The sequence below is a fragment of the Oryctolagus cuniculus genome, unplaced genomic scaffold (genome assembly GCF_051225735.1).
Source record: "Oryctolagus cuniculus isolate XC-2025 breed Fujian yellow rabbit unplaced genomic scaffold, ASM5122573v1 ptg000085l, whole genome shotgun sequence".
Taxonomy (NCBI): Eukaryota; Metazoa; Chordata; class Mammalia; order Lagomorpha; family Leporidae; genus Oryctolagus; species Oryctolagus cuniculus.
This window is the reverse complement of record NW_028301694.1, coordinates 38,202-47,555: the sequence shown is the minus strand read 5'-3', so window position 1 is coordinate 47,555 and position 9,354 is coordinate 38,202. Positions and strand designations below refer to the sequence as shown.

General features: G+C 39.7%; 1 pseudogene; it reads right to left on the bottom strand.

The window, feature by feature from the left end:
- Positions 1 to 1,155: 1,155 nt before the first annotated feature.
- On the bottom strand, positions 1,156 to 2,939 carry LOC127489230 (heterogeneous nuclear ribonucleoprotein Q pseudogene; annotated as a pseudogene).
- Between the last annotated feature and the right edge of the window lie 6,415 nt (positions 2,940 to 9,354).

Sequence of the window (9,354 nt, the reverse complement as noted above, 5' to 3'; positions counted from 1 at the left end):
TATTGGGATTGTGTGATATAACTGCAGTATCCCTTTCGGGAAGGGGAGAAGGGATTTATTTACACAAAGTCCTAATTAAACTATAATTTTACTTTTGACTTTAAGCTATCAACTTAGGACTTGGCAAAAAAATTTTTGAGGGTGATTCAATAGAGGATGCTTCACCACTGAATACTCACTGTCATCAAGGTGCTTTAGAAAATTAAAAACATAGCACAAATGATTGTACTCTACTCTATAAGTTACCATGACCTGCATAGGAAATGGAAAGCTGATTCACATTTTTACAGTGATCAGCAGTAAGAAATGCACTAATGAAACATACCTTTTACCTAAAAAGCTAAACTACAGCCATATACTAATTTCTATGATTTATGAAAAAACTTCAAAATATCCAAATGTCAGGCTTTGCTGTACAATTGTCAGTTTTAGTCTGACTTTTTATAAAGGGACACTGCAGTATTTAGTACAAGTTCAAATGTACTTTTTTTGAACATCTGATGTCTTACAAAAGTAACATCTTGCTAAACTATTATACATCCAAATAACTACACTATCTGAAGAAGCAAGGCTGCTTTTTAAGCCACAAAATATGACAAAAGCAAGGCCTGTTATGATGGTCATGAGGAAGTCTTACAAGCCTCTGAAACTAAAGGCAACTAAGAATGTTACATTTGGTATATTAAAATCTTACCCTCATATCATATTTAACAAGCCTTGCTTTTATCTACAAAGATTTTTCTATGTACAGTACAGCCAGGGTATAGTTCAATCCTCTGCTACTGAGGTAGTTAACCAACCCTTTAAAAAAGATTCTGAAAAGAACCACTATCTGGAATGCCTGACTAACCAGCCCTGATGATTACACCTGAAGCTGCATATCTGAACACAATTCAAAAGTGATTATTACTATAAAATGATATAGACAATCATGATTAACCTTGGTGAGCAGAAATAAAATTTAAGGATACCAATAGTGGAATTCATCTATACCACTGCAATAAAATTTAAATACACAAATTCAAGATAATATTTCAGAATACCACTGCTGGGATCCTTAATTTAAAAAAAAAAAACAGGGGAAAATCTACTTAGAGCAGATGTTTTAAAGAGAAGAACTTTATTCTTTAATAAGATATCATGATAGAAGTTATGAAGGATTTCTGTTGGAACACATTTGGAAAATAGAGTAGCTTTAGTTTAATAACTTGCACCACAGAGAAAATTGTTAAAGAAATTCATATCAAAGTCCAAGTATTAGTTCAATGTCCTGTATTTGATTCCATGATCTTCATAGGGAGGTCTTCTGCAATAGGATATGCTCCTATACAGCCGAGATATTTAAGGTTGCTTGATTTCCTTACCATTACTCCACTGCAAGCTTCTGGTGTAATCCCACATAGCAAGTCAGTCTTCATTGTAACAGGTCAGGACCGGCCTCGACCCCTTTTCCCTGACCGCAGCCTCTTTGTTGTTGGGCACCTCCTCTCACACCACCAATGCCTCTTGCTTATCCAGGACCTCCTCTCTGTGAATAACCAGCTCTACCATGGGGAGGAGCAGTCCCATGACCTCTGGATGGAGCAGCACCCCTTGCTCCTCTACCACCCCTTCCTCTAGCTCCAACTTGAAAATCTTCATAACCATAGTATGGATCTTCATATCCACCATGATAGTTATGGTAATCATAGCCAAAATAATCATAATAATCTTGACATCCATAATAATCTGGAGGATACCCATAAACACTTCTACCTCCATGCCCTCGACCTCTTGTTGGAGGGGGCATATGAGTTGGACCATAATAGTAGTAATCATCATACATCTGATTCTTTGCTGCTTGCCTCTGAGCTTTTCTTTCTTTCCTTTTCTGATCTGGTGGCTTAGCAAAAACAATTTCAATGTTTTCTCCCTCCAAGTCTTTGTCATTCATTCTTCCATAGCCTTAACAGCACCATCTCGTTCATCAAAATGAATGAATGCATAATCTTTCAGTTTCTTTATTCGTTCTATTTTATTCTAAAATCTCTTCTGTTACAGTATTGGCAAGGTTACATACAAAAAGTACCTTCACCTTTGCCATAACTCAGGATCAGGATCTTCTATAGGATCAGCCCATTCAACAGTTCCAACATTTTTCCAGACCTTGACTTTACCACTCATTAGCCTACACCTTGCCTGGGCAGCTGTTTTGTGATCTTCATATTCAAAAAAAGCAAAAGCCTCTGTTTTTTTTTTTTTTTCTTGTCATCTGGTTGGTGGTATAAAATGACGCCTGTAAGACCCGCTGTTACTTTGCTAAATTCTTCAAGAATCTGTTCCTTGGTTTTACTCTTAGGAATAGAGCCCACAAAAAGCCTATTGTTGGCAACCAAGATGCAGACACCAATATGTTTTCCAGAACGAATTTCATGATTATTATACAGTTTAAAAGCCTCCCGAGCTGCTTTTTTTTTTGTACAAAAAGTGACAAATGCATAACCTCTATTGAGACCAGTGAGTGGATCCATCATAAGACAAAGATCCCAAATAGGTCCAGCTTTCTCAAATAAAGGAACAAGCTCATCCTCAAATAGATCTCTTGGGATCTTCCCCACAAATAACTCAGTGCCAACAGAAGGCTGCTGACCTGAATAAATGGAATCTGGAGGCAGTCCCCCATACTTCCTCTGTCCAGTGGTCACATCAAGTGTGTGGCCTGTTCTTCCCAAGAATGCTTTAATTTTTACCTTATCTGGTCCTTTACTAGAGTCCACTACTTTGGTCCCATGTTTTTCTCTCTGCCTGTAAGTCTTCATGACTCCACATAAAAAGGCACTTTTGTTCTGAACATGAGAGAGATCACTGTCATTAAACTGCTGAAAAATTGCCAATGCACCGTCTTCATTGAATTCTTTCAAAGCTTCAATAGCTCTTTCATCTAAATCACTATGTGCAACTAGCCCTCCCCTTTGGGCTGTGGCCAAGGAATCCTGTCCCAGGGGATCCGGTTGCGTGCTCACTGCTCCCTGTGTCCCTGCGAGTGGAGCTGTTGTAAAATGGCTGCCAAAGTTCACACCGCTGGCAGCAAACCTGATCCAGTTACACTCGCCTCTGAGAGTGCTCCCTGTGCGCACGCGTGCCCCCGCATGATCCCCCCCTTCCCTCCCCTCCCTTGTGCATCTGCTTCTCTCACTCACTCCCTCAGCCCCTGCCCTCCACCTGCTCCTCCTTCTCCCCTATCACCACCACCACCACCACCAGCAGCCGCCGCCGCCTCTGCCTCTGGCCGCCTTCTCCTCTTGGCCTTTCTTCTTCCCTCTGTGTTCCTTCCCTCTGCCCCCACTCCCATCCACGGTGCCTCAGGCAGGAGTGGCAGCCTTGCCCCTTCTCGCTGACTCCTGGCATGCTTGCTCACTCCCTCCCTCTCTTGCTCTCTCTGCCCTGTCCCCCAGTCCCTGCCAAGTCTGCTCCTCTCTTTCTCTCTCCCCCAGTTGACACTCACCGGAGGCTCTTGTCATGAGCTGCCAAGGCTATGGATGCCGCTTGAGTTCACCAACTCTGATCTTATTTACACAAGGCCATAGCCAAAGTGGAAGCTCTCTCCTCCCTTCAGAGAAAGGTACCTCCTTCTTTGATGGCCCATTCTTTCCTCTGGGATCTCACTGACAGAGATCTTTCATTTAGGCCATTTTTTTTTTTTTGCCAGAGTGTCTTGGCTTTCCATGCCTGAAACACTCTCATGGGCTTATTAGACAGATCTGAATGCCTTAAGGGCTGATTCTGAGGCCAGAGTGCTGGTTAGGACATCTAAAATTCTATAAGTCTGCTGTGTATCCAACTTCCCATGTTGTATAATTTTCTCATTTTAATTCTATCAGTTAATATTAGCAGACACTAGTCTTGTTTATGTGATCCCTTTGACACTTAATTCTCTCATTATGATCAATTATGAACTGAAAATGATCTCTTTGACTAGTGAGATGGCATTGGTATACGCCACCTCGATGGGATTGAATTGGAATCCCCTGGCACGTTTCTAACTGTACAGTTTGGCACATGCTCAATCGGACTTACCCCAAATAAAATAAATCTTTAAAAAAAATAAGTTCTGTAGATATCAGCTAGGTACATTTGGTCCAGAGTTTTGATTAGCTCTTGTTTCTTTACTGATTTTTTGTATAGTTGATATGTCCATTGAAGAAAGTGGGGTGTTGTTGATGTCCTCCCTTACTATTGTGTTAAATTGATTGTCTCTGGCTGGCACCGTGGCTCACTAGGCTAATCCTCTGCCTTGCGGCACCAGCACACTGGGTTCTACTCCCGGTCAGGGCGCCGGATTTTGTCTCAGTTGCCCCTCTGCCAGGCCAGCTCTCTGCTGTGGCCAGGGAGTGCAGTGGAGGATGTCCCAAGTGCTTGGGCCCTGCACCCCATGAGACACCAGGAGAAGCACCTGGCTCCTGGCTTCAGATCAGCATGGTGTGCTGGCCACAGCGTGCCGGCCACAGCGGCCATTGGAGGGTGAACCAATGGCAAAAGGAAGACTTTTCTCTCTGTCTCTCTCACTGTCCACTCTGCCTGTCAAAAAAATAGTCTCCCTTTAGATTCATTAATATTAATAATTTAATATCCAGATACCCTTTACTACTGAATTCTACAAAATATTTAAGAACTAACTCAAACACCTTTTAAATCATATACAAAAATATGAATAGGATGTGAATCTGCCAAACCTCTTACAGATCACTCTGATACCAAAACAGAACAGGACACAATATAAAAGCAAAGCTACAAATCAATGCACTTGTTGAAAATAGATGCAGATGTTATCAACCAAAGCCTAGAAACCCAAATCCAACACATCTACAAGATAGTTTATCAGATCAAATGTCATTTATCTAAGAGATGCATAGGTGATTCAACCTTCACAAATAAAAATCACCATAAACCATGCCAATAGAATGTACAAGAAATATAAGCATCTAAATATATGAGGAAAAGCACTTTGCAAAGTTCAAGAATGCTTCAAGCTAATGGCCCATCAAAAATTTAATATAAGAGCTGGCCCCAAAATTATAAAGGCTACCTTTTGGCATCTCGTCAAAATCATACTGAATGGGTAAATGCTGAAATCATTTCCTCTCTGTCGCTCCCCCTCTTCATGGAGGAACGACACAGGACCCTGTGCTGTTCTTTTGTCTGCTTGGCCCTCCCTGGGTTTGCTGCTGGTTTTTCCCGGGTTGGCTACCGGGGTTGGCTTCCCCCTGCCACTTTTCCCACTTCCGTGGGGGAGTGGCACACTGCTGGCCGGCTCTCTTGGGGGCTGCACAGGTGTTCCTCTTAGATGTTCCTGGTGCATGTTGTCTCTCTCCTCCTTCATAGTCCTCTCCACCAATCCCAACTCTGCTACCCACACGCCGAGTACGCTGCTCTCCTCCAATCAGGAGCAGGTCCTACAGTTTATTGGTTGAACTGGAGGCAGCTGTGTAGAAGCTGTTTCCTCCTCTCCCAGCACGATATTGTGGGAGAGCAGATGCATAGAATAAGTCTTAATTCCAGTAACTTAGTCTAGTCCTTGTTGCTCCCAGTTGCTCCCCACACCTCTCAGGTCTGGAACAAAACATTATTAGTTTCAACACTGTTATTAGTTTCAACATGTTATTCTGTATATTAGAAATATTAAGAGGATCAAATAGGGAGGAGAAAAAAAGGCCACAAAATTGGAATGGAGAAACTCAAAATATTCTTGTTAGCAGATGATGTTATTGTATATAGAAAAATCTAAACCCTGCACAAAAATGTTCTTGGAACTGATAATTCAGTTCAGTAAAGGTGCATTTTACAAAAACAATACGAAAAAGACAGTTGTTTTTTCAAGTAGTAGTAATGAACTCAGTGGAAGCAAAATCATGAATAATCACCATTCATAACAGCTACAGTCAGATATTTTGTAATAAATTTTACCCAAAAAAGTGAAAGATCACTACAATAAAAATTATAAAATATCAGTGAAAGACACAAAAATGGAAAGATATTCTTAACTGAAAACAAAAATTCTACTGCACAAATATCTAAAGCAATGGCTTAGACATAGAAAAATACTACAAAATGATATAAATTGAAATGTTTAACTGTATTTCATTCATAAATGATACTTTGAGTTTTAAAGATTTTAAACAATTGACTTGAAAGGTGGAGTTAAAGAGTGAGGAAGATAAAAGATCTTCCACCTGCTGTTTTACTCTACAAATAACTCTGGTGGCTGATGGTTGAGCAGTGACAAAAACAGAAGCCTGTAACTCAATCCAGTTCTCCCACATGGGTGACAGGGGCTCAAGTACTTGGGCCATCATCCACTTCTCTTCCAGGTGCATTAGCAGGGGGTTGGATTGGAAGTACAGCAACCCAGATTTGAACTGACACTATGAATGGAATGTCAGGATTGTAAGCATGGTTTACTCTGCTGTATTACAATGCTGGTCCTGACAGTTGTGTTTTTTTTAAGCAATGGGATAACACAATTAGATATACATTTTAAAAACATATATGAACAGCTACAAGTCTGAGCAAGGATTTGGGAGGCAGAGTGGCAAAGAACACATTTCAAAGGTCACCTCAGTATTCCTGGTGATATAGAGCATACATTTGACCTTGGATAAAGACACAGAAGCAGAATCAACAAAAATGGCTGAGAATGCCATTCACACTGAGAAGAACACAGAATACATTGGGAAGTATCTTAACTCCTTGTATGAGAGTTATAATACACAATTCTCATTCAATTTTAATATAAAGCAAATTTCTGAAATGGCCAGCACTAATGTATCAGTGTTCCATGTGCAGTGCTAAGCAATGTGCGTATATATTTTATAACTCTAGCATATATAAAAAGTGGCCTTATATTCATTCAGTGTTCTTACCTTCACAAAGCATTTCAAGTGGTTCAAGTATCAACATAGAAATTTTAAGTAAGACCACTCATAATAGTCTGGGGTGTTTCAGATGACAGTGAGGTCACCATGGCCATTTGTAACAATCATTTTGTTGTCCTTTAACAACAGTTATACCATATACTTAAATGATAATTATTTTATATGAGCAAAGCCATATGAATTTCTTCAAAGAATGATTTATTGTAAAATGATGCTTTATGAAATTTTCAAAGCTATTATCTTTGATGACAAGGTTATTTTCCACTGTACCTTTCATGATTTATTTTTATCTGTATTTTTTTAAAAAACAGCTATTTCTTTACTTTATCTAATTGAAAGGCAGAGCAAAAACAGAACTAAAAGAAAGGAACAGAGATCTTCCATCTGCTAGTTCACTCCTCAAATTACCACAACTGTCAGGGTTGTAAAAAGCCATAGCCAGGAGCAAGGATCCAAGATCCAGGGCTCAGATATGTCTCCTTGTGGGTGGCAGTAGCACAAACTGTTGAGGCATCATCTTGAGCTTTAATGTATTGTTTAACCAGGGAGCTGGGTTGGGGTGGAGGTGCCAGGACTGCAATCAGCACTCCAATACCAATGTGTGCATTTTAAATGGTGTCTTTTTTTTAACTTTTATTTAATGAATATAAATTTCCAAAGTACAGCTTATGGGTTACAATGGCTCCCCCCCATAACTTCCCTCCCACCTGCATACCTCCTCTTTCCCTCTCCCTCCCCCCTTCCATTCACATCAAGATTCATTTTCAATTCTCTTTATATACAGATCAGTTTAGCATATATTAAGTAAAGATTTCAACAGTTTGCACCCACATAGAAACACAAAGTGAAAAATACTGTTTGAGTACTAGTGTCTTACACCACTGTGTGAAACTTACCCCTGGCTTATATTCCCTGCAATGTACCATTTTACCTTTTTAACATTTTGGGCTTAGGGAAGTAATTGGCCTTATTTTATAAATGCATAATATATTACCTCACCTAATTTTTCTGTGTGGATTAAAATTATTTTAACACATCACACGTATTGCTTGTGTAGTAAATCATGAAAAAAGACAAAACCATAGATCGCTAGGATCTTATGCAGAGAAACACATAAGAATTATTTTCCAAATAGATTTAAGTACCCATAAAACTTGTTCTCAGGCTGGCGCTGTGGCATGGTGGGTTAAAGCCCTGGCCTGAAGTTCCAGCATCCCATACAGGCACCAATTCTAGTCATGGCTGCTCCACTTCCAATCCAGCTCTCTGCTATGGCCTGGGAAAGCAGTAGAAGACGACCCAGGTCCTTGGGCCCCTGCACCCATGTTGGGGACCCAGAAGAAGCTCCTGGCTGCTGGCTTCAGATCAGCTCAGCTCTGGCCATTGTGGTCATTTGTGGAGTGAACCAATGGATTGAAAACCTCTCTCTCTTTCTCTGGCTCTACCTCTCTCTCCTCTAACTCTGCCTTTCAAATAAATAAAATATATCTAAAAAAAACTTGTTCTAATTGAATACGTTAAACATATTCAAGGTTGTGCATTTGGTATAGTGGCTAAGATACTACTTAGGACATTTGCACCTAATGCTGGAGTGTCTGGATTCAATTCCTGGGTCTGCTTCCAAGTCCAGCTTCATGCTAACATGTACAATGAAAGACATAGTGTGGTCCAAAGACTTGAATTCCTGCCATTCATGGTGGGAACCTTGAATGAGTTCCTGCCTTCTGGCTTTAACTTGGATCATCCCTGTCTGTTGTGGGCATCTGGAAAGTAAATAAGTGGGCAGAAGATGTAGATCTCTCTGTATGTCTCTCTGGTTTTCAACTACAAATACACAAACTTTAATAATAACTAAAAAGTTATACTTGGCTCCTTACTTTGCATCAAACTCTACATGTATCCTGTTTTTCCTTTGGCTATGACTATTGTAAAGCTTGGTCTAAATTTGATTGTGTGTTGTATTGTAATAAATTATTTTGTCCCTTAATGTTATTATTTCTGTTTGGAGCTTATTCCCCGTTGTATAAAATTCTTCTATTTAAAATATGTGTAATTTTTATCAATAGAAGAAACAACTTACAGATGCAGAGAATCTTTGTAAGAGATAGTTTTGGTTAGGTTGAACTTCTCAAATTTCTATTTTTGTCTCATCCCTCTTGAAACTTTATCAAAAAAAGAAACTTTATCCAAAAATTGAAGTCTTGGGCCATAAATTGTAAGTCCTAAATAACAGAACTTGAATCATTTCTATCTGGATGCATTTTCAATTATGCATGCTATATGCATGCTTATATTTGTGAAATCTGTATTTTGTTTGCAAAAAAATAAATAAAGAAAATTGTAATGCCCTCATTTTTCTGTCCTAAACTTGGTTCACATGAAGTCTAGATATGTCAGGGTCTCATTTTGTCTGTACATGATAAAGCTTTGTCTCCCCAGGAGA